Consider the following 26679-nt stretch of genomic DNA (forward strand, 5'->3'; position numbering starts at 1 on the left):
TGCAATCCTCTTGATTCTCCCATAATTTGCAGGTCTGGAATTTCCGATGGCTGAGAAGTGATCATTGGAGTATCAAAGCTCAAGGATTTGGGCATCAGTGGGGAATGATCCTCTGCCGTTCTCCTTTGTCTTTTGAGATCTCCAATTTCCCTGAGGATCCTTTCATTAGTTTTATCCTGCCGCTGCATATGATCCTTCATCTGCAAAATCAAAGTAAATACATCACTAGTACTGGGAATATAAGAATTCATAGCAGAAGAAGATGGAGGTTTAGAGTTAGTAGGAGTTTGTCTCTTCTCAGCATTCTTCTGGGATCCTGCCGGTGGAGGAGGCAGAGTGTTCTGAGACGAGGTGACTGCAGACATCGCCGTGGACATGTTTTTCAATGATGAAGCCATGTAATTCTTTGAAATGATTTCGAACAGAAAGTTTTCTTATGAATGAAGCACCAATTGCCCCACGGTGGGCGCCAAACTGTTTTGGTCAAAAATCACACAAGGATAATGCAACCAAACTTTATGTAAATGGGGTATGATGCTTGGTTTGTAGAAAAAGTAAAGGATCACTTCAATGTGAAATATGCAAAGACACAATGATTTATACGAGGAAAAAGCCCTTGATCAATGTATGATCTCCGGCATAAAAAACCTCGGGTGATGGCAACTACCGATCACCAAACTTCAATATAAGAAAAATAGTTACAACTTTGGATGATAATGAGCTGAGTACAAGGATCACTATAGTTTCAAGTGTCTAAGCGTGTGAGAGTTGTGTTGTGTGTTCTTCCGAATGAGGAAGAGTGTTATATATACAAGTGTAGGTGACCTATTTTAGGTAAAAAGACTAATAATCAGCTCATTACCCCTTTAGAAATAAAAGTAAATCTAGCCTAAATTATCGCCCTTAAATCACGCCAAGTTTCCATATCCTTCACAACGTCCATCTCCGATTAAGCACATGCTATAGTTGTAAAGACGTGTCCTTTAATTGTGATGCTAAGAGCGGATCCTGCTAGTCATTCCTGCAAAACAACATTAAATTCAACGAAAGCAACTGTTAGCATGAGGATCCTATGATGGTCCGTGATCCTGATCCTGGAACTCTGCTGAGGATCACTATCTGCCAAAGAAACAAGGATCACTGGTTAGGATCACATGTGAGGATCATGTATTGTAAAAATCCAGCCCTAACACTTATATCTTGCAGTATCCTTAAAAGCAGTAAGTGCAGTCCTTGTTAAGGATCACGAAGGTACACAACATCCTGTCTATTATGTAAGTAAGAGTTTACTTGATGCCGAATCCAGGTATTCACACCTAGAAAAACTTATCCTTGCTTTAATTATGGCATCTACTAAATTGAGACATTATTTGAAACTCATCTCATTATTGTTAAAACTAATTTTCCAATTAAGAATGTTCTCAGGAAACCTGAAATGTCAGGAAGGATGGCTAAGTGGGCAGTGAGGCTTAGTGCATATGATGTAAGATATGAGCCTAGGACAGCCATCAAATCCCAAGCATTAGCAGACTTTGTGGCTGATTTCAGTAGTGACTTACAAAAGGAAGCTGAATTAGAAGTCCAGCAACTAGAGGAGACCAAGGATCCTTGGATACTCTATACTGATGGATCCTCAAATGTCAAAGGCACATGGCTTGGAATACCACTAAAATCGCCACAGGGGGACATTGTTAGGGGGGGATTTTCTAACAATTAGTGATCCTTACTTATTATCCTGACAAGTGATCCTTACTTCTGTGACAGATAGTGATCCTCAGAGCAGCTTCAAGAATCAGGATCATGGATCACCTGGAGGATCATGGATCACCTTAAGGATCCTCATGCTAATGATTGGCTATTTGTATTTCGTAATATTTTGCAGGAGTGACGAGCTTGACTTGGTCTTGGCAACGTTGCAATGGAATATTCCCCGGGCATTTCGCAATCATTTGAACGAAAATGGACGTTGTGGAGAACGTGGGAGAATGGCATGAAAGTCGGGCAGTTAGTTAGTTTAGTCTAGCTTTCATATTTAAATGGGGTGACGAGCTAAAATTAGAATACTTAGCTATTTTTTGCTTACACACACTCTCGTACACTTGCAGTCAAGAAGCTTTCGGCAAACACTTCACATTTCTCACAATTTTACACGTTTAGATATAGTGATCCTTGTACTTAGCTCGTCACTATCCGAAGTTGTAAACTTTAATTGATTTATTTGAGCTTGGTGATCGGTAGTTTCCATCACCCGAGGTTTTTTATGCCGGAGATCATTCATTGATCAAGGGCTTTTTCCTCGTATAAATCCTTGTGTTGTTCGTGCAATTTATATCATAGTGATCCTTATCATTATTCTTCATTTCAAGCATCATTCCCCGTAACTTGGAGTTTGGTTGCATTATCCTAGTGTGATTTTTGACCAAAACAGTTTAGCGCCCACCGTGGGGCAATTGGTGCTTCATTTATAAGAAAGTTTTCTGCTGGTGATCATTCCTGTCACACCCCGACCACGAAGAACATACAAATCGTGGCGGAAACATCGGGGAGTGTTGTAACAGAATCAATTGTTTCAAATCCATGGCAATTGAAGTTTCGTTTTATAAATCAAACATGAAAGTTTACATTGTCTAAACAAGAATCAAAGTGCACATAACATAAATTAACTAGTTCTTGTCTCGTTTTAAGTCACTAAGGCACAGGTCCGCCTAAGTATGTCTTGACAAGTCTTATGCATCATCTCCTGAAAACACATGTGAAAATAGGTACGTCAGCATAAAAATGCCTGTGAGATACATTGGTTTTGTGAAAACGGAATTCATGACTTGAGTTGGAGAAAATGTTTAGTCATGAACCTTGTATTTTGCTTTGTCTTGTAAATCATTTGAAAAACGGTAAGATCAAATGATATGTATAAATAAGAGAACAATGCCTGGTTAACTGAATGACCATGTAAAAAGAGTTTGTATAAGATTTGTTGTTTGTAAATCAATGTCTTGTGAAAAGTGTGTTATTTGTATAAAATGCTCTATGTCTCAAATTAAAATGATTCAAATAACGCTACGAAATGTAATACCATACAAACACTTATATATAGGAAGTACCAGCGGCGTATCCACCATGCTTGTATCATATTACACATGCCTCGTTACTTAAATCACTTACTCAAACCAAACCATCAAGATGAAATGTTTAGCAACGGTAGAAATGTTCATGTATAGTCAAATGTCTATTGTCAAATGTAATTCATGTCAACGGATACAACTGGTTTACACAGTTCAATGGTTACAGACGGTTCATGAAATCAAAGGGGTAAGACGGTTCACATAGTCAAATGGTTACAACGGTTCAAAATGTAGTGTAATGTGTTCATATGCTGGATGAGCATATGCAACAGAAATGCAATGTGAAACAATGTACTACGTATGCACACAATGGGCGTACGTAGCATGAAATGTATTGTAGAGTACAACGGTTCAAAATGTAGTATACTGTGTTCATATGCTGGATGAGCATATGCAACAGATATGCAATGTGAAACAATGTACTACGTATGCACACGATGGGCGTACGTAGCATGAAATGTATTGTAGAGTACAACGGTTCAAAATGTAGAATAATGTGTTCATATGCTGGGTGAGCATATGCAACAGATATGCAATGTGAAACAATGTACTACGTATGCACACAATGGGCGTACGTAGCATGAAATGTGATGTAAAGCAATGTACTAAGTACGCACACAATGGGCATACATAGCATGTAGTGTAAAGCAATGTACTAAGTACGCACACAATGGGCATACATAGCATGTAATGTATTTTAAAGTGATGTACTAAGTATGCACACAACGGGCATACGTAGCATGAGATGTATTGTAAAGAGATGTACTAAGTATGCACACAACGGACATACATAGCATGGACAGAATGAAATCATGTACTATATATGTACTATCGAACATAGCAAGTATATGATGTGAAAACTGGAAAGCATGAAAGTAACAGATAGGCACATGTGTTTCACCCCAAAACAGTTTGGAAAACAGTAAAAGAGGGGTTTAATGTACTCACATTGACTCCTCGAAAACATGTAAAAGATGGGGTTCAATGTACTCACCTGAGATTGCTTTGAATTCCTTGTATAATAACCAGATAATGCTGGTGATCACGGGATATCAAACGGCACCTAATAGGTAGCTATATTAATATACCGGACCAAAATCGGAAGGATCGGATAGTATGCGGGTTCGTAAACCAAACGAGTATGGAGACTCGTGTAATATGGTTTAACAAAGCCTACATACTAAAATGAAACCTAACCTAAGTGCTTACGCCCCATCATGACCCGTTCAGGTAGCTTAGGCTACCCTAACGCGTCGTTCGCGTAGAACGCGTTCGGAACGCCTAACATCGCGACCACTAGGTATAACCTCGGAAGGTTATAGCTATGGTCACCTAATGTGTTTGGTCGGATCCTAATGATCGACCAAATGGGTCGGGTTCGAAAGTATAAGCGATGGTTTAGATCGCTTACCTTACGACCCTATATAAGCACTAAACTAAAAGTGACGAGCTAAGCATGTTAGAACATGCTTAACTAAGTTTAGAAAACATGTTTGGCATCAAAACAAACGGCTTTGATGCCCACGAGTAGTTTGGTTACAAAATACGCAAGAATGCGCATTTTGGCCGAAACTACGACTCGTCACTGAGCCTAGATAACGTGGTAATCAGTAGGTATGGTCACTACGGACCATAACCATCGTGATCACGCTCACGTTATGAAGTTCCATGAACTTCACATCGACCAAAAGCTGGTCAATGCAGAAAGTCAACAAAATGTTGACTTTCGGACTCGAAAAGCGAATAAAAGAGCGAAAGAAGACTTACGGAGGGTCCCCGAGTGCTAATCTAGATCAAATAGCTCAGGTATGAAACAATGGTTTCAACTTAGAGCTTTAAGATCAGATTGTTGTGATTTTTACACAAAAGGGGGGGGGGTATTTATAGGAAAAGTGGAACCGTTAGGATCGTTTATCGAATATCGTGCCGCGATCTCGAGCGTACACTTGTCAAATTCTTGTGGTAAGTCAGAACTTGGCCCTTGGCTCCTGATTGGGTGAAAGGGCATTGCCCCTTGATCGAACGAAAGGCCAAACTGCATTAAATGCAAAGATTTTTCTGTCTAACAGTCTCACGCGCCCCGCGTAAGGATTTGGTAAATCCTTACGCGCCCCGCCTAAGGTTCCCAGATCAGAATTTACAATTTTGGTCCCTGCACTTCAGAAACACGTATTTTGGCCCATTTTTGGCACGTTTAAGCCCCGTTAACCTCATTTCAAGGCTCTAAGATGAAGTTAAAGTGTAGGGGACATGAAATATGCTCAAAAATATTCCGGATGTCGGTTCGTTTGGCCGTACGATTGCGATGTTCGCTTAATTACGACGGAATGCGCATAAGCGCGAAAGACGATCCAAATGACGCGACGAATGGATTTTTCTCATGCCCAACACTAAGACATAATATAAGGATGCTTACATAAATTTTTGGATGTCCGGATGTATTCAGAACGTAAGTTATGCGCGAAAGTGCAAACTTGTACACTTTTTGACACTTTTAGTCCCTGAATGATCCAAAAGTTTGTTTTAGCATACCAAACACATCAAAGCCTATTTCTAAGCTATGTAGAGGATATTTAGGGTATGTTTAACTTATGAACATGTTCCGGAATGTTCGTTACAGTTCAAATTGGCATACTTTCGCAGTTTGTCAAGTTTAGTCCCTGTAAGCGAATTAACTTGTTTTTGCTATACCCAAGCCTTCAAAACTTATTTCTAAGTTATGTAAAGCTTATTTAAGGTATGTTGAGTATATGTTGATGTTCCGGAGTATTTGTCGCATTAAACTGAGTACGTTTACGCACCAGTTTGCGTATAATGCTCTAGAAAGCAATGTAGAGTTTGAAATTGAACAATAATTGATATGTGCAAAACATACACATATTTATACAAGATCCCAAGTATGAAATACAATATTTCATCGGCTTGGTATTTGTTTGATGGTGGCGGTGACACAGGTGTCACAGTCTCCCCTACTTTAGGAAATTTCGTCCCGAAATTTATTCGTAGGAGTCTATTTGTGAATTTGCCAAATAACCACCAATGATATGTAAGGCAATATCTTGTCATTTCCTTAACGGTCATTCTTCCGAAACGAAAATGAACAGACGGGTCATTTTCAATGGTTGCTTCATCAGAATTGGAAATGAAGAATTTCACAACGGATATTCATTTCCTCAACGGATAATCTTCAGAAACGAAAATGAACAAACGGGGTCATCTTCAACGGTTGCTTCCTCAGAGTTGGAAATGAAAGTATTACACAACGGATATTCATTTCCTCAACGGATAATCTTCAGAAACGAAAATGAACTAACGGAGTCATCTTCAACGGTTGCTTCCTCAGAGTTGGAAATGAAGGATTACACAACGGATATTCATTTCCTCAACGGATAAATCTTCAGAAACGAAAATGAACAAACGGAGTCATTTTCCTCGACGGGTATTCTTCAGATTTGGAAATGAAGGATAAACGGATATTCATTTCCTCAACGGATATTCTTCAGAAGTGAAAAAGAATAGCTAGTTCATTTTTCCTCAACGGATGCTTCATCAGAATTGGAAATGAATAGGGTTAACTCTAGACACATGACAGAACTTGCTGTGATTTCTGTGCACTAAATTCCATAATTATGTATGCATCCATAATTACGTAATCTCTTGCACAGTCCGCACAGTTTGTTTTGTAATGTGTTGGGGAAGGATATCAAACTTGTGATGAGGGTGATTAGACTTCCATCGGTTCCTTTTAATTAGATCGACAGGGGATCTTCTTATTTAGGCCACCAAGGAGTCCCTTCAGCTATATCATCGCATGATATCCCTAGCCAGATTTTTGGATGAATCTGTTTAGCTAGACCACTCAAGGGGTCTAATTATGAAGTAGTACTTTATAATTCGAGGGACTTAACTATAACATAGAAGTCCATTGAGGATTTTAAGTAATACCTTTGGGTATCCTACTATGAATCTTTTGTACACGGATATGTAAGATTCTACGAGGATTTGGATAACATGATTTGGATCACACAACAACACATAAGGAAACACATAAGCACATAGTCACATAATTGTTTAACTTGATTATAATTTGTTATTAACTTGTTATTGATTGAATACGGTATGGAAACCAATCGACGGGTCTCAATGTTCACTGGAATCTATCTGAGAAGATAGACAGATCTCCCAAAATTCGATTTTTGATTACAAGGAATCACCACATTCGAATAAAGGTTTACAACAATTAAAGACTTACGGGAAGTCCTTAGGTACCCTATTAAGGATTTATAGTGGTACTTTGGGTATTCGTCTTGTGTTGTAACCTGCGCTTTGTACTACGTTTCCTTAGAATAAACGGGTACTTAGGAATTTTGTAGAAGACGCAAGCGATTATAGAATGGGAGAATTTTGGGGGTAGTTTGTTCTTTAAGGAATACGGTCCCTTGATTGTCGGTATTGTAAGGGATATGTCGTTTATACATGCAACCACAGAAATACATTGCAATACAAATAAAAGATTTATTTATAAACAACGATAACAACGGTTTCTTGGACCTTGACAACAAAAGAAAATAATACATAAGACGTGATTATTTCTAAATGATGTTGTCTTCTAGTCAGTCAGATGCTTATCCCTGTGCTGGATTTGCATTAGCAACCTTTGGGCAATTTCTTCGGAAATGACCCATCTCGCCACAGTTGGAACAAGAGCCTGGTAGAAAACGACCTTGAGCAGGATTGTTGCCAGCTTGGTTTGGCGCTGCTGCAGCTGGGCAGACTCTTGCTGTGTGGCCTATAAGTCCACAAGTTTGGCATTTGCGGCATTGTACATTGGCGTGATGATGGAGGCCACATTGGTTGCACAAAGGTGCAGTTCCATTGTATGGTTTTCTAGCAGGGGGTTTAGCTGGTTGGTTGGGGACGGCTTGACCATTGTGAGCGACCACGGCGAAGTTCTGAGAAGCCTTTCGCTTCTTTGACTTCTTAGGAGATTCAGTCTGTTCATCCATGGTCTTTGATTCCTCGATTGGCTTCTTGTCACCCTTTCGAAAAAGTTTATGTTTTCTGATCTGCGATTCAGTCAAGGTTGCAGATAGCTCAATGGCCTGACGGAGTGTGGTAGGGTTGCTACCAGTGACAATGTCTTGTACCGAGTCAGGCAGGCCGTCGATGTACCTTTCGATAGCCTTGTCGAGTGGGGCGACCATAGTCGGGCAAAGTAGACTCAACTCCTCAAACCTATCAGTATATGCCCTGTGTTCGCCACTATCTTGTTTCAAATCATCAAACTCCTTCTCCAACGCTCGTTGTTCATGACGAGGACAAAACTCTCTCATCATAAGAGCTCTCAGTTCAGCCCATGTTTGTGCTAGAGCAACATCTGCACCACGGTCTCTCATTACCCCATTCCACCATGTAAGAGCCCTCTTCTGAAACACACTCGAAGAAAACTCGACCTTGCGATTTTCCGGACACTGCACGTGGCGAAAGGTATTCTCGATGCTCTCGAACCATTGGAGAAGCCCAGTTGCTCCCTCAGAACCACTAAACTGGAGTGGTTTAGCCGAGTTAAAGTTCTTGAAATTGCATGTACCATTGTTGTTGTTGTTGGCTTGGTTCCATTGAGCAAAGAGATTTGGGAATTGAGCAGCCATCTGCTGCGCAATAATTTCTGCCAGCTCGGCAGTTGCTATCTGGTGTTCGCGTCGAGGAGGCATTCTAAAAGAGGAAAACATGAAAGGAAACAAATAAAATGGTATTGGGTAAGAATAGGATGTTACAATCACTGACCATAATCACGGTTGATGGTCACTTGTTTGAATCATGAAGCAAACAAACAACACCAAGGCTGAATCAAAGCAAATAGATCCTCAGAGTGTATCGCGAAGACATGCTCGCCTATAAGTGGACACTCACCCCAAGAGTTCCCAGGTAAGAGTGACTGGTCCGATTATGTGGATTTGTACGAACACTCTAACCTTAGACAGAAAACCCAGGGTACAGGCATTCACCCTTCCAGTTCGCACGTGTTCACACTATTTAGGACCCAAAACTTTGACGGGAGTTTTGAAAATTCAAAGGGGTTCAAAACCTTATAACAGAGGGTTCAAAACCTAGTAATCAACCATCCTAGAACAGATGATTGGTTTTCAAAGCGGTTTTGAAATTTATGTTCTTGTTGTGGTCGTCGCCTAAGGATAGGTGACGGTATTGTTTTATGACTAAACGCAAGTGAACTCGCGTTAGGGTCCTAGGAAGGTTATAGACTAGGTCAAAGCATTACTAATAACCTAATTCCCTATAACCATTGGCTCTGATACCATCTTTTCTGTCACACCCCGACCACGTAGAACATACAAAACGTGGCGGAAACGTCGGGGAGTGTTGTAACAGAATCAATTGTTTCAAATCCATGGCAATTGAAGTTTCGTTTTATAAATCAAACATGAAAGTTTACATTGTCTAAACAAGAATCAAAGTGCACATAACATAAATTAACTAGTTCTTGTCTCGTTTTAAGTCACTAAGGCACAGGTCCGCCTAAGTATGTCTTGACAAGTCTTATGCATCATCTCCTGAAAACACATGTGAAAATAGGTACGTCAGCATAAAAATGCCTGTGAGATACATTGATTTTGTGAAAACGGAATTCATGACTTGAGTTGGAGAAAATGTTTAGTCATGAACCTTGTATTTTGCTTTGTCTTGTAAATCATTTGAAAAACGGTAAGATCAAATGATATGTATAAATAAGAGAACAATGCCTGGTTAACTGAATGACCATGTAAAAAGAGTTTGTATAAGATTTGTTGTTTGTAAATCAATGTCTTGTGAAAAGCGTGTTATTTGTATAAAATGCTCTATGTCTCAAATTAAAATGATTCAAATAACGCTACGAAATGTAATACCATACAAACACTTATATATAGGAAGTACCAGCGGCGTATCCACCATGCTTGTATCATATTACACATGCCTCGTTACTTAAATCACTTACTCAAACCAAACCATCAAGATGAAATGTTTAGCAACGGTAGAAATGTTCATGTATAGTCAAATGTCTATTGTCAAATGTAATTCATGTCAACGGATACAACTGGTTTACACGGTTCAATGGTTACAGACGGTTCATGAAATCAAAGGGGTAAGACGGTTCACATAGTCAAATGGTTACAACGGTTCAAAATGTAGTGTAATGTGTTCATATGCTGGATGAGCATATGCAACAGAAATGCAATGTGAAACAATGTACTACGTATGCACACAATGGGCGTACGTAGCATGAAATGTATTGTAGAGTACAACGGTTCAAAATGTAGTATACTGTGTTCATATGCTGGATGAGCATATGCAACAGATATGCAATGTGAAACAATGTACTACGTATGCACACGATGGGCGTACGTAGCATGAAATGTATTGTAGAGTACAACGGTTCAAAATGTAGAATAATGTGTTCATATGCTGGGTGAGCATATGCAACAGATATGCAATGTGAAACAATGTACTACGTATGCACACAATGGGCGTACGTAGCATGAAATGTGATGTAAAGCAATGTACTAAGTACGCACACAATGGGCATACATAGCATGTAGTGTAAAGCAATGTACTAAGTACGCACACAATGGGCATACATAGCATGTAATGTATTTTAAAGTGATGTACTAAGTATGCACACAACGGGCATACGTAGCATGAGATGTATTGTAAAGAGATGTACTAAGTATGCACACAACGGACATACATAGCATGGACAGAATGAAATCATGTACTATATATGTACTATCGAACATAGCAAGTATATGATGTGAAAACTGGAAAGCATGAAAGTAACAGATAGGCACATGTGTTTCACCCCAAAACAGTTTGGAAAACAGTAAAAGAGGGGTTTAATGTACTCACATTGACTCCTCGAAAACATGTAAAAGATGGGGTTCAATGTACTCACCTGAGATTGCTTTGAATTCCTTGTATAATAACCAGATAATGCTGGTGATCACGGGATATCAAACGGCACTTAATAGGTAGCTATATTAATATACCGGACCAAAATCGGAAGGATCGGATAGTATGCGGGTTCGTAAACCAAACGAGTATGGAGACTCGTGTAATATGGTTTAACAAAGCCTACATACTAAAATGAAACCTAACCTAAGTGCTTACGCCCCACCATGACCCGTTCAGGTAGCTTAGGCTACCCTAACGCGTCGTTCGCGTAGAACGCGTTCGGAACGCCTAACATCGCGACCACTAGGTATAACCTCGGAAGGTTATAGCTATGGTCACCTAATGTGTTTGGTCGGATCCTAATGATCGACCAAATGGGTCGGGTTCGAAAGTATAAGCGATGGTTTAGATCGCTTACCTTACGACCCTATATAAGCACTAAACTAAAAGTGACGAGCTAAGCATGTTAGAACATGCTTAACTAAGTTTAGAAAACATGTTTGGCATCAAAACAAACGGCTTTGATGCCCACGAGTAGTTTGGTTACAAAATACGCAAGAATGCGCATTTTGGCCGAAACTACGACTCGTCACTGAGCCTAGATAACGTGGTAATCAGTAGGTATGGTCACTACGGACCATAACCATCGTGATCACGCTCACGTTATGAAGTTCCATGAACTTCACATCGACCAAAAGCTGGTCAATGCAGAAAGTCAACAAAATGTTGACTTTCGGACTCGAAAAGCGAATAAAAGAGCGAAAGAAGACTTACGGAGGGTCCCCGAGTGCTAATCTAGATCAAATAGCTCAGGTATGAAACAATGGTTTCAACTTAGAGCTTTAAGATCAGATTGTTGTGATTTTTACACAAAAGGGGGGGGGGTATTTATAGGAAAAGTGGAACCGTTAGGATCGTTTATCGAATATCGTGCCGCGATCTCGAGCGTACACTTGTCAAATTCTTGTGGTAAGTCAGAACTTGGCCCTTGGCTCCTGATTGGGTGAAAGGGCATTGCCCCTTGATCGAACGAAAGGCCAAACTGCATTAAATGCAAAGATTTTTCTGTCTGACAGTCTCACGCGCCCCGCGTAAGGATTTGGTAAATCCTTACGCGCCCCGCCTAAGGTTCCCAGATCAGAATTTACAATTTTGGTCCCTGCACTTCAGAAACACGTATTTTGGCCCATTTTGGCACGTTTAAGCCCCGTTAACCTCATTTCAAGGCTCTAAGATGAAGTTAAAGTGTAGGGGACATGAAATATGCTCAAAAGTATTCCGGATGTCGGTTCGTTTGGCCGTACGATTGCGATGTTCGCTTAATTACGACGGAATGCGCATAAGCGCGAAAGACGATCCAAATGACGCGACGAATGGATTTTTCTCATGCCCAACACTAAGGCATAATATAAGGATGCTTACATAAATTTTTGGATGTCCGGATGTATTCAGAACGTAAGTTATGCGCGAAAGTGCAAACTTGTGCACTTTTTGACACTTTTAGTCCCTGAATGATCCAAAAGTTTGTTTTAGCATACCAAACACCTCAAAGCCTATTTCTAAGCTATGTAGAGGATATTTAGGGTATGTTTAACTTATGAACATGTTCCGGAATGTTCGTTACAGTTCAAATTGGCATACTTTCGCAGTTTGTCAAATTTAGTCCCTGTAAGCGAATTAACTTGTTTTTGCTATACCCAAGCCTTCAAAACTTATTTCTAAGTTATGTAAAGGTTATTTAAGGTATGTTGAGTATATGTTGATGTTCCGGAGTATTTGTCGCATTAAACTGAGTACGTTTACGCACCAGTTTGCGTATAATGCTCTAGAAAGCAATGTAGAGTTTGAAATTGAACAATAATTGATATGTGCAAAACATACACATATTTATACAAGATCCCAAGTATGAAATACAATATTTCATCGGCTTGGTATTTGTTTGATGGTCGCGGTGACACAGGTGTCACAATTCCGGTTTATTGCATACGAATACATGGCTTCATCAGTGAAGAATACCTCTACGGCAATGTCTGCGGTCAATTCGTCTCAGGGCATTCCACCTTTGCCTCCACCACCTGCTGGATCTCAGAAAAATGCTGAGAAGAAACCAACTCCCATTTTCTCTAAACCTCCAACTTCTTCTGCTTCTTCTACTCCCACTACTAGTGACATGTTTACCTTGATTTTGCAGATGAGAGATCACATACAGCAACAGGACAAGACCAATGCTGAAAGAAATTGGAGATCTCAAGAAACAAAAGAAAGCGGCAGAGGATCATTCCCCACTGCTGCCCAGATCTTTGAATTTTGATACTCCGGTGATTACCTCTCAGCCTTCGGTGATTCCAGACGTTCAGTATGTGGGTGGACCAAAAGGAGTGCACTACGGATCAACAGTAATGACTCAGGCATCAGGTTCATATTTCCAGCCAGCAGGATCCTATCCTCAGCATATGGGATCCTTCATGAGTTCAGGAGCCTACTCAGGAGCACAGCAGAATCAAGGATCTTCCTTTGTTCCAGGATCATCCCAGGTTCAAGGATCCTCCTTCGTTCCAGGATCATCCCAGGTTCAAGGATCCTCCTTCGTTCCAGGATCATCCCAGGTTCAAGGATCCTCCTTCGTTCTAGGATCATCCCAGGTTCAAGGATCCTCCTTCGTTCCAGGATCATCCCAGGTTCAAGGATCCTCCTTCGTTCCAGGATCATCCCAGGTTCAAGGATCCTCCTTCGTTCCAGGATCATCTTAGGTTCAAGGATCCTCCTTTGTTCCAGGATCATCCCAGGTTCAAGGATCCTCCCTTGTTCCAGGATCATCCCAGTTTCAGGGATCCTTCCAGATGCCAGGATCCTTGAGGAGTTTGCAAACAGGAAGTTCAGATGTCCATCAGGGAGATTTTATTCCAATGCAGACCATTGCTTCCACTGGTCCCTCCATCATCCCAGAGTCTCAGCAATACGGATTCACATCCAGTGTTCCTAACTTGAACCCAATGGGAGGTAACACTTTTAATAATTCTCTTACCACTAACCATGGATTCATGCAGGATACAGGTATCAACCATGCATGGCCAGAGAGTTGCAAAAAATGAAGGATATGATATCAAGTGTTCCAGGAGTGGTCAAACCTCTCCCGGAGATTGCAGATGGAAGCCATAAGATATCTCGCTTTGCACCACCAATTGGTGATGCTGAGATACCCAAAAGGTTCCATGTTCCAACTATGAAGCACAATACAGGGAGAGGATGGAGATCAATCCAATTCCAGAAAGGTTAAAGGAGGCATGCCTATGCAAGGGATTTGGATCCACTCTTACTGGATCGGCTCTCAAATGGCTGCTAAGTCTTCCCCCTTACTCTATTACCTCATTTGCTAATCTAGTTAACTTATTCAATAATCAGTTTTCTTGTAGTAGAAAATTTGAACGATTAACTAGTGATTTATATAGGATAACTCAGGGTCATAATGAATCATTAAGGGATTACATAACCAAATTTAGTAAAGAATCCTTTGACATTCCCAACTTGGATATAGCCACAGCTGTTGAGGCCTTCAAAATGGGATTGCTTAGGGATTCATTGTTCTATGACGATCTTGTTATGACACCGTGCAGGAACCTAGATGAGGTAAGAACCCGGGCACTCAGGTTCATCCGGCTAGAGGATGACAAGAGGATCCAGGAGAGATTAGCAGGATCCTCAAAATAAGAAAAGCAAGGATCCTCGTTCAAGAACAACAAATTCAAATCCTATAACAGATCTGACAACCAGAATGTGCATGTTGTTGATCAAGAAGACGATGATGAGGATTATCCTCCAATTTCTGAATATTGTTTTTCCGTTGATAACAATGAACTAATCCTTGTGATGCAGAATCTAGGAGAAAAAGCCAGATGGCCTAGAAAAAATGACAAACCGGCTGCAACCAAAGACAAATCAAAGTGGTGTGCATACCATGAGGATTTTGGGCATTTAACAGAAGAATGCTTCGCATTGAGAAAGGAAATTGGATATCTATTAAGCAAGGGGCATTTAAAAGAATTGCTGGGTAGAAAAAAATCAAGGACTCAGGATCCTGAAAGGATCCCTGAAAAAGCTCCAGCCCCTCCGGCAGATGCACAAGTGATAAACTTTATTTCTAGAGGATCAGACATCTGTGGTACATCCTTCTCAGCAGCTAAAAGGCATGCAAAGGAAGCTAAAATGGATAATGGAGAAAGACCTGTTCGAACATCAAGTGTCTCTGAGGGAAAAGTCATAACGTTTGATGAGGATGATCGTGTTGACATCCAGGATCCTCATCATGATGGTTTGGTTATTACTCTTTTTATTTCTAACCATTTTGTCCGCAGGATCCTTATTGACGGAGGAAGCTCAGTGAACATTATCCAGCTAGATGTTCTGAAGAAAATGGGTATCCCTGAATCAGATATCGTACCAAGATCCTCCGTGCTTGTGGGATTTAGTGGCGAAACTAAGAACACCCTGGGGGACATCAAACTCCCAATTTATGTTGAAGGATTACATAATTATCAAAAATTTTGTGTTATTGACTGTTTATCTTGCTGTAATGTTATCCTTGGCAGGCCCTGGATACACGATATGAAGGCAGTCCCATCTACCTACCATCAATGTGTGAAGCTCCCTAGCCCTTGGGGAATAGTCAAGATCGATAGTGATCAACAGGAGGCTAAGGATTGTTATACTTCATCAATGAAACCAGCCTCAAAATCAAGGGATCAATAGCAATCAAAGTATCCTCCAAGGGATGTCTTGGAGGCAAGAGAGCAGGATGTGGTAGAAATCCTCATGGATCCTGATGATCCTGAATCCAAAATCTATATCGGGCCAGGGATCCTTGGCAAGATAAAAGAAGACCTCGTATCCTTCCTCAAAAGAAGGAAAACTACCTTTGCATGGAAACATGAGGATATGACAGGTATATCTAAGGATATTATTACCCATAAACTTGGCATTGACAGGTCATTCAAACCAATCCATCAAAAAAGGAGGAAGTTTGCACCCGAAAGAAATGCCATTATCCAGGAAGAGGTAGAAAAATTGCTCCGAGCAGGTATGATTAGAGAGGTCAAGTATCCAAGATGGTTGGCCAATGTGGTTGTTGTTCAAAAGAAAAATGGAAAGTGGAGGGTATGTGTCGATTTCACTGATTTAAATAAGGCATGTCCCAAGGATCCTTTCCCATTACCCCACATTGACTCCATGGTGGATGCAACGGCGGGTCATGAACTGTTGACTTTTATGGATGCTTCATCTGGATTCCAACAAATTCAGATGGAACCATCTGACCAAGAGGATACGGCTTTTATGACCCCAACCGGTATATATTGTTATATTGCTATGCTGTTTGGATTAAGGAATGCAGGTGCAACATATCAAAGGCTGGTGAACATGATGTTCAAGGATCAGATTGGACAAACTATGGAGGTGTACATAGATGATATGGTGGTAAAGTCCATAAAAGCTGAGGATCACCTAAGAGACTTGGAGGAAGCATTTGATATCCTTGATAGATATAACATGAAACTTAATCCTTCAAAATGTCACTTTGGTGTTAAAGCAGGTAAATTCTTAGGATATATGGTGACCAAGAGAGGCATTGAAGCTAGCCCGGAATAAATCAAAGCCTTAGTGAACATCAAATCTCCTGCCAATGCTAAGGATGTGTAAAGGCTAACAGGCAGGATAGCAGCTTTGAACAGATTTATATCCAAATCTTCAGAGAAGTGCAAAGAATTTTATGATATCCTAAGGAAGAACAAAAAATTTGAGTGGACTGAGAAGCATGAGAATGCTTTACGAGCTCTCAAAGAATACCTATCCTCGGCTCCAGCCTTGATGAAACCAGAAAAAGGAGATGTGTTATCCTTATATCTTGCGGTATCCTCAAAAGCAGTGAGTGCAGTCCTTGTTAAGGATCATGAAGGTACACAACATCCTGTCTATTATGTAAGTAAGAGTTTACTTGATGCCGAATCCAGGTATTCACACCTTGAAAAGCTTATTCTTGCATTAATCATGGCATCTACTAAGTTGAGACATTATTTTGAAACTCATGTTATTATCGTTAAAACTAATTTTCCAATTAAGAATGTCCTCAGGAAACTAGAGATGTCTGGAAGGATGGCTAAGTGGGCAGTGAAGCTTAGTGCCTATGATATAAGATATGAGCCTAGAACAGCCATCAAATCCCAAGCATTGGCCGACTTTGTGGCTGATTTCAGTAGTGATTTACAAAAGGAAGCCGAATTAGAAGTCCAGCAGTTCGAAGAGATGAAGGATCCTTGGATACTCCATACTAACGGATCCTCAAATGTCAAAGGCACAGGGCTTGGTATACTACTAAAATCGCCACAGGGGGACATAATACCCCACTCCATAGCTTGTGAGTTCCAAACCACTAACAATGAGGCCGAATATGAAGCCTTGATTGTTGGTTTGCAAATTGCTAAGCATATGGGAATCAGGTATCTTGAGGTACATGTAGATTCATTGTTAATTACAAATCACTTTAATGGTTCCTATGCTGTTAAAGGTGAAAAGCTAACCAAGTATTTGGAGATAGTTAAAGAATTGGCACTCTCTTTTGTTTCCTTTAGTTTGACACAGGTACCAAGGGAAGAAAATACAGAAACTGATGCACTAGCTAATCTAGGATCATCTTTGAAGATCCCGGAGGATATAAGCATTCCCATTATCCATATCCTGGCTCCTGCCATCGAGGATCATGTGGCGATGGAAATAGGAGAGGATTCTGCGATTATCCCTAGTGAGGATACTCAATCTCATTCAGGATCAGGATCATGGATCTCACCAATCATGAGATACTTACAACACGGAGAGATTCCTATGGGAGAAAACCCTAGAGCTTTCAAAATTAAGGTATCTCAATTCACAATCTTAAATAATATGTTGTATAAGCGATCTCTTGCAGGACCATATTTAAGATGCATCGAGGATCCTGAAGTCCAAGAAGTTTTAAAAGACTTCCATGAAGGAGATTGTGGAAACCACACTGGGGGCAGGGCACTGTTCTCAAGGATCCTAAGGACAGGATATTACTGGCCAACAATGAAGAGGGATGTTGTGGAATATGCTAAGAAGTGTGATCCTTGCCAGAGACACAACAATATCCTTCATCAGCCGGTCGAATTTCTACATCCTATATCCTCCTCTTGGCCATTTATGAGATGGGGCATGGATATAGTTGGTAAGCTCCCTAAGGCACCTGGTGGGAAAGTGTTCATGCTTGCTATGACTGATTACTTCTCCAAGTGGATAGAAGCTGAAGCTTTTGCCCAAGTCAGAGAGAAGGAAGTTATATCCTTTATTAAGAGAAATATTAAAACTAGATTTGGCATTCCTTCTGAAATTATATGTGATAATGGTTCCCAATTTATTGGGGGCAGAACCACTAACTTTTGTGACAGCTGAGGGATTAAGATGATAACATCAACACCAGTCCACCCACAAGCTAATGGTCAAGCAGAATCATCCAACAAGATCATCATCAACAATTTAAAGAAGAAGCTTGGATCCAAGAAAGGGAAATGGGCAGAAGAGCTACCTTATGTGCTTTGGGCTGATAGGACAACCCCTAAAAATGCTACTGGTCAAACACCATTCTCTTTGGTATTTGGGGCAGAGTCAGTGATCCCAACAGAAATGGTGGTTCCAACTGCTAGAACAAGTACCCGTGATCCTGAGGAAAATGATGAGAACCTGGCTCAAGACTTGGATACTATTGAGGAAATCAGGAATTTGGCTAGGATAAGGATGGCTAGTTATCAACAGAAAATGTCTGGTGCGTACAACAAAAATGTCAGGATAAGGAAGTTTCAAATTGGAGATATGGTATTGAGGAAAGCATTCCAGAATACCACCAATCCTGCTGATGGAAAGTTGGCACCAAAATGGGAAGGCCCTTATTTGATTGAAGCTGAAGCAGGAAAGGGGGCATACAGATTGCTGACCATGGAAGGTGATTTGTTGCCAAGAGCTTGGAATGCTGTCCATTTGAAGAAATATTTTATGTGAGCAGTATCCTCCGAAAGCATATGATCCTTACATTAGGGGTATCCTTGAAGGATCCTTAAAGCGTCAATGATCCTCACTCTGGTAACATCCTAATCTTGAACTATTTCATTTAATTACTTTCCCATACAAGGATAAGGATCACGTATCCTTTATCCTTCTCTCACAAGATTTTGAGTTTTGAAAGTTCAGGTGTTCTTAGCATGATGTTGATTATCTACAGAAATGATCCAGATCTTTGGGTTTAACCCCAGTTATTTGGGCTTGACCCCAGTTTCGCCCGTAGCGCACGATGATCCTGGTATAGTTCAAGTCTTTGGGACCAGTGCTCGCTTTAGGGGCTGATAATTCCATTGTACTGGCTATACCTAGGATCCTACGTATAATGGTAGACGTACCATACATCCGTTCCTAAGGTTTCTAACGTTTTCACGTTAGCTAAGGTTTTGGCATTATCATGTCACTAAGTTTGGATAGTCGCCAGTTAGGGCCATACTCCAGTTTACACACGATCCTTGGGCTTGTCCCCAGTTATCCTTGGGCTTGTCCCCAGTTATCCTTGGTCTTGTCCCCAGTTATCATTGGGCTTGTCCCCAGTTGCTAACTCTTATCTTATATTGGCTTAGTCCCAAGTTGTGTTCTATTTCAGGTCCTTGAAGTTAAACAACTAAGGATCCTTGATCCTTGTTTCTTTCTAAGGTTTGTCTTATGGTTATCCTGATCATGGTTAGGATCCTAACTTGGATCCTCAGGTATGATCCTTAATTATTTTTATCTTATTCATTGTTTATTTGAATAACCCTTATACTTTGACAACTGAACTTGTGATCCTTAGAATATATTGCTTTTCGGAACTTTTCAACTATAGGATATTTGATCCTGGATCATATCCTAAAATTCTTAAACTTAATCTGTTAAAGTTTTCTTATTCAAACAAATGAATACCAAGACAATTGAAAAGTAAAGGAATTTAAAGAACAACAACACAGGATAAGCGACAAAAAGTTAAAGTTTTATTTATTAACAAAAAGTCTAACCCTTCAAAGGTTGTCAAAATTACCTACCCCAAGCATCTACCAGTAATACATGGCCCGTCCGCTGGGGTAGGTAAAGGGTGTCCGGGATAATAGGTTTTGAGTTGTGCAGGAAAATAAAGATGGCAGGATCACAATGGTTTCATCCCCCAAACAGAGGATCCCTCCACCATATGCAATCCTACCTATTGTCTGAAGGATCCTAGATCCTTAATCCTAAGAAACTATTGTTTAAGTACAAACCATGAAACTGTTCAAACAAACAACCACTAAACAAAAAAAATTGGGCTCCGGCTAAGTCTCGAAATTTCCATCATTGCCCAATCCTGCAGCCTAGACCTTCGCTGCATCCTCACCACCAGCTCCACTTGCCTCACCACCCTGATCCTTGCCACTGCCTCCAGCCTCAAGCGTCAAGATCTCCTCAGCCTCTTCATCCTCCTCCAATTCAGCCAACCTTGCTTTCCAGCCCTCCACGTCCCAGGTGCTCTTATCGAAGGCATGATCCTGAGCTTCCATGGCCATTTGCAGCTGGATCTTGTACATTGCTATGGCGGCAGAGACCTTAGCATCCTGGGTGATCTCGTGCTTCTCATAGTCAAAGTTGATCAGCATCTTGGCAGCTTCGTTCTTGGTGGCCTGGAGATCCTTCTGAAGATCGGCTATTTTGAGGTCTTTCAGCACAGCAACTTGTTGAAGATCAGCGATCTTGCTATCCTGATCCTCAACGTGGCCAACATAAGTCTCTATCTCAGCAAATTTCTGCAAGAAAGACAAGGATATTGTCAGAACCAGGTGATCCTCATGCAAGCAGGATGTACAAGCAGGGATAGTGATCCTTACCTCGTTGAAGTAGTCCATGAACTGTTGGCGGATCAAGGGAAGCCCTTGCAAATCCTCAGCCTCGGAGGCCTTCCTCTTCTTGCCTCCCTTCCCCCTGAGGGGTGCCTTGGGGATTGAAGCAGTGGGGCTAGCAGGAGTCTTCTTCCTCGAGGATTTGACATTGGTGAGATCAGTGATGCTGAACTTCGAAGCTGACTTGGTGGACTTTCCGGCACCTACACAACCAAAACAAGATAAGTATCTAAATTTTATTTGAATTTCATTATTTAATTAAATCTTTAAAACAAGGATACTTACTCGACATTGTGACAGAACCAGAGGATACTTCCTGAGAGTCTTGAGTGGTAGTCTTGAAAGTTCTTGTTTCAGGGTCCAGTCTCTTGAAAGCTAGGAGTCTTTCCTTTGCAGCAGGAGTCAGTCTAAGATGTGCAACAGAAATAGCTGTACAACAAAAGAACAATAAAAAGTCAGTGATCCTTATATCGAAAGATAGATCCTCTGGTGATCCTCCCCAGGATCCTTCATCCTACCATGAATAGCCCACATCTTGGGTAGATCCTTCCCATCAGGGATAGAATCTCTCCTCACAAAAAAGAAGCATCGCTTCCAGTTAGTGTCGTTCTTGGTGGCCTTGAAGATTGGATGCTCCTCCCCAGGCTTTCGTTTGAACAGATAGCGATGGGAACCGAAAGTGGTCATATCATACAGCTCTCCTAACTCAGCCATGCCTAAATCTATCCCCTCCTGCTCGATGATCCTCTCCAGGGTGTATAGAACCCTCCAGATCATCGGCATAGCTTGGATGTAGGATATGCCGGTCAGGGAGAAGAAGGATTGGGTGAAAGCTGGGAAAGGATATGTATAACCTATGGTAAATGGGGTGACAGGGAAAGCAACCCAGTTATCAGAGATGTGATCGCTGAGAGCATTGGGGTTAAAGGGTTTGAAAACAGTGGTCGCCGGAAAGCAATAACGGATCCTGTCAATCTGTGGATCAGTGAAGCAGCATCGTTCCTTTATGGAATCTTCGATGATTCCTTGGCTTTTTGGTGGACTATTCTTCTGATGATCCTTAGCAGGGGAGTTCCGAAGTAGCATTTTGAACAAGAATAGCAGAAAGAAAGAAAAACAGAGCAAGCAAGAGAGAAGATGAAAGGGAGAATACCTGGTTGATCTTCTGAACACGGTTATAAAGGGAGTTGCTTTGAATTTAAATACGTTTGATCATATCCCTATCTCTATTTATAATCATGATTTTTGCATATATGTCACTTCTGTGACGTCACAATGCAACGGATAGTTAGAATTTAACGGCTGTTTTGGTCAAAAATCACACAAGGATAATGTAACCAAACTTTAAGTAAACGGGGTATGATGCTTGGTTAATAATGAAAGTAAAGGATCACTTCTGTGATAAAGGATGCAAAGACACGATGATTTATACGAGGAAAAAGCCCTTGATCAGTGAATGATCTCCGGCATAAAAAACCTCGGGTGATGGCAACTACCGATCACCAACTTCAATATAACAAAAATATGATTACAACTTTGGATGATAATGAGCTGAGTACAAGGATCACTATTGCTTTTGGTGTCTAAGTGTGTGAGAGTTGCGTTGTATGTCGTGTGTGTTCTTCCGAATGAGGAAGAGTAGTCTTTATACTAGTGTAGGTGACCTATTTAAGGTAGGTAAACTATTAATCAGCTCATTACCCCTTTAGAAATAAAGATAATCTAGCCTAAATTGCTGCCCTTAGATCAAGCCAAGTTTCCATATCCGGTACAACGTCTATCTTCAATTTAGCTCTTGCCATAATTGTGAAAACGCGTCCCTTGATCATGATGCCTAGAGCATATCCTGCTAGATGTTCCTGCAAAATAATATTGTAGTAAGCGAAGGTGACCGTTAGTATAAGGATCACCATAACGTCCCATGATCCTGATCCTGAAGTCCGGCTGAGGATCACTGCCTGCCAAAGAAACAAGGATCACTGGTTAGGATCACGTATAAGGATCACTTACAGTAAAAATCCAGCCCTAACAATTGCCCCCAAAATATAAGGAGTTAATTGTAAATAGACGAGTTATATTTTGTTTCGATCTTATCTCTAACGGGCGACTCCAAGAAACTAGCCGTTATGCTCGGACTAGCCGTTATGATCATTACGTCAGAGATGTGACAACCCTGCAGATCATGATTATAAATAGGAGATAGGGTGAGGATCAGTTTGTATTTAAATTCGAGATACACTCCCTTCATATTCTACACCGAAGATCGATCAGGTATTCTCCTCTTCTCTTTCTTCTTCTCTCTATTCTTCTTTGCTCTGTTTCTTTTTACTCGATCACAATCATGCTGCTCCGGAACTCCCCACACGAGGATTCCAAGAAGGATAGTCCTTTAAAAAGCCAGGGGATTATCAAGGATTCTCCTACGGAGAGGTGCTGCTTTACTGATGTCCACATAGACAAGATTCGCCATTGCTTTCCGGCGAATGTTGTTTTTAAATCCTTTGATCCTACTGCTTTGAGCGACTTTGTCTCAGATGTCTGGGTGGCTTTTCCTGCTACTCCGTTTGCTATAGGTTACTCATATCCTTTTCCAGACTTTACCCAGTCTTTCTTTTCCTTAACCGGCATCTCTTACATCCAAGCTATGCCGATGATCTGGAGGGTTCTTTATACCTTCGAGAGGATCATTGAGCAGGAAGGAATTGACCTGGGGATGGCGGAGCTAGCTGAGCTCTATGATCTTACTACGTTTGGATCACATCGGTATCTGCTGAAACGGAAAGCTGGGGAGGATCACCCTATCTTCAAAGTTACCAAGAATGATACAAACTGGAAACGTCGGTTTTTCTATGTTAAGAGGGATTCCATCCCGGATGGGAAGGATCTGCCCAAGGAATGGGCCACTCATGGTAGGGTAGAGGATCCTCGAAGGATCACTGTCAGTCCTGTCTCATATGATGAGGATCACTAATGTCTTTTTTCCTTTGTCTTTTATGCAGCTATTTCCGTTGCTCACTTAAAATTGACCCCTGCTGCAAGAGAAAGAGTGTTAGCTTTTAAAAAGCTTGATCCTGAAGTCAGAAGTTTCCAGGTCACCGTCCAAGATTCTCAAGAAGTATCCTCTGCATCTGCCACTATGTCAAGTAAGTACCCTTACAGAAAATAAATTATATGTAGGATTGTTTGATTAATAAAGCAACTTATCTTGTTTTTTGATTGTGTAGGTGCCGGAAAGTCTGCCAGGTCTGTCAAATCAGCTTCTAAATTTGGGTTAAGTGATCTTGCCAATGTTACGTCTTCAAAGAAGAAGGCTCCTGCTGCCAGTCCTTCAGCATCAGCTCCCAAAGCGTCTATCCGGGGCAAGGGGAAGAAGAGGAAGACTACTGAAGATCTACAAGGATTTCCCCTCCTCCGTCAGCAATTCCTTGACTATGTGAATGAGGTAAGGATCACTGCCCCTGTAGGTTATCCGCCTAGCATATCCTGCTTTTCTTGAGGATCATCTGATCCTATGCTTATCTTTTTCTTCTCCTGTTGCAGAAACTTGCCGAGATTGAGACCTATCTTGGCCATGTTGAGGACCAAGAGAGCCAGATTGCTGACCTTCAACAAATGGGCGTGCTTAAGGATCTCAAGATAGGAGATCTTGAGAAGGAACTCCGGGTCATGAAGGCTGAGGCTGCTCAGAGGTTGATTGATATGGATAACGAGAAGCAGGAGATCACCCAAGACGCCAAGGTCTCCGCGGCAATTGCTATGTATAAGATACAACTTCAGATGGCTGAGGAGGCTCAGGATCCTACCTTTGACAAAGGCTCGTGGGATGTTGAAGGTTGGAAGGCACGGCTGGCGGACCTGGAAGACGAGGATGAGGCTGAGGAGATCCCCATGCTGGAAGGCGGTGATGCTGAGAAGGATCAAGGTGGCACTGCTGGTGGTGACGAAGCAGCGAAGGTGTAGGCTGCATGATTGGGCGATGATGGATATTTCGAGACTAGGCCGGAGCCCAATTTTTTAGGATTCGTAGTGGTTTTGTGTGGTAGTGGTGTTTGTGAACAATTATGGTTTGTAATCTCTGAACAATAGTTTCTTAGGGTTAAGGATCCTGGATCCTTTGAACAATAGGTAGGATTACAAAAGGTGGAGGGATCCTCTGTTTGGGGGATGAAACCTTTGTGATCCTGCCGCTTTTATTTCCTGCAAAATGCTAAGACCGCATAGACAATGGACACCCTTTGCCAACCCATGTGGACGGGCCACGTTTTGCTGGTAGAAATGTGGGTTGGCAATTTTGACAACTTTTTGAAAGGGTTAATGATCTTTTTGTTTAATAATATAACTTAACTTTTCTGGCTTATCTTGTGTTGTTATCCTTCAATGATCCTCTTTATTTCTCAATTGCTATATTTGTTAAAATAACAGGTGTTGACAAAGTGTTTAATAAACTTAGGATATGATCCTGGATCAAATATCCTCATATTGAAAATTTTTAGTTCAAGGATCATAGGTTCGGTTGTCAAAGTATAAGGGTTGGTTAGGATAAAGAGTATAAAAATAGTCAAGGATCATACCTGAGGATCCACGTTAGGATCCTGACCTTCAATCAAGACAATCTTTGATAGTTAATAAGGATTAAGGATCCTTATATGTTTAGACTTCCAAAACCTGAAAAGTGAGATATAACTTGGGACTAAGCCAATGTAAAAGATAAATTAGTAACTGGGGACATGCCCAAAGTATAACTGAGAATGATCCCAGAGGATCACTGGGGACAAGCCCATAGGATAACTGGGGACAAGCCCAGAGGATAACTGGGGACAAGCCCAAAGGATCGTATGTAAACTGGAGTATGGCCCTTTCTGGCAACTATCCAAACTTAGTGACATGAAAATGTCAAAACCTTAGCTAACGTGAAAACGTTAGAAACCTTAGGAACGGATGTATGGTGCGTCCACCATTATACGTAGGATCCCAAATATAGCCAGTACGATGAGGTTGTCAGCCCCGAAAGTGGGTACTGGTCCCAAAGACGTGAACTATACCAGGATCATCGTGCGCTGCTGGCGGAAACTGGGGATAATCCCAAGGATAACTGGGGTTGTACCCAAGGATCTGTGGTGCTTTTGGAGATCTTTGACGATTTGCTGAAGATACCTGAACTATCATAACTCAAATGGTTTGTGAGTAGAGGATGAAGGATACATGATCCTTATCCTTAGGCAAAAAGTAAGAAAATGTAATAGTTTTAGGATAAGCATATTACCAGAGTAAGGATCACCGATATCTTCAGGATCCTTCAAGTAAGGATCACATGCAGGAAGGATCATGTTCACATGAAATATTTCTTTAAGTGAACAGCATTCCAGGCTCTTGGTAACAAGTTTCCTTCCATGGTTAGCAACCTGTATGCCCCCTTTCCTGCTTCAGCTTCAATCAAGTAGGGACCTTCCCATTTTGGTGCTAGCTTCCCGTCAGCAGGATTGATAGTATTTTGAAATGCTTTTCTCAACACCATATCTCCAACTTGGAACTTTCTTATCCTGACATTCTTGTTGTAGGCACCAGCCATCCTTTGTTGGTAGCTTGCCATCCTTATCCTAGCTAGATCCCTGTTTTGCTCAATAGTATCCAAATCCTGAGCTAGGATTGTAGCATTTTCTTCAGGA

Source organism: Helianthus annuus, chromosome 3 (genome assembly GCF_002127325.2).
Source record: "Helianthus annuus cultivar XRQ/B chromosome 3, HanXRQr2.0-SUNRISE, whole genome shotgun sequence".
NCBI classification, from domain to species: Eukaryota; Viridiplantae; Streptophyta; class Magnoliopsida; order Asterales; family Asteraceae; genus Helianthus; species Helianthus annuus.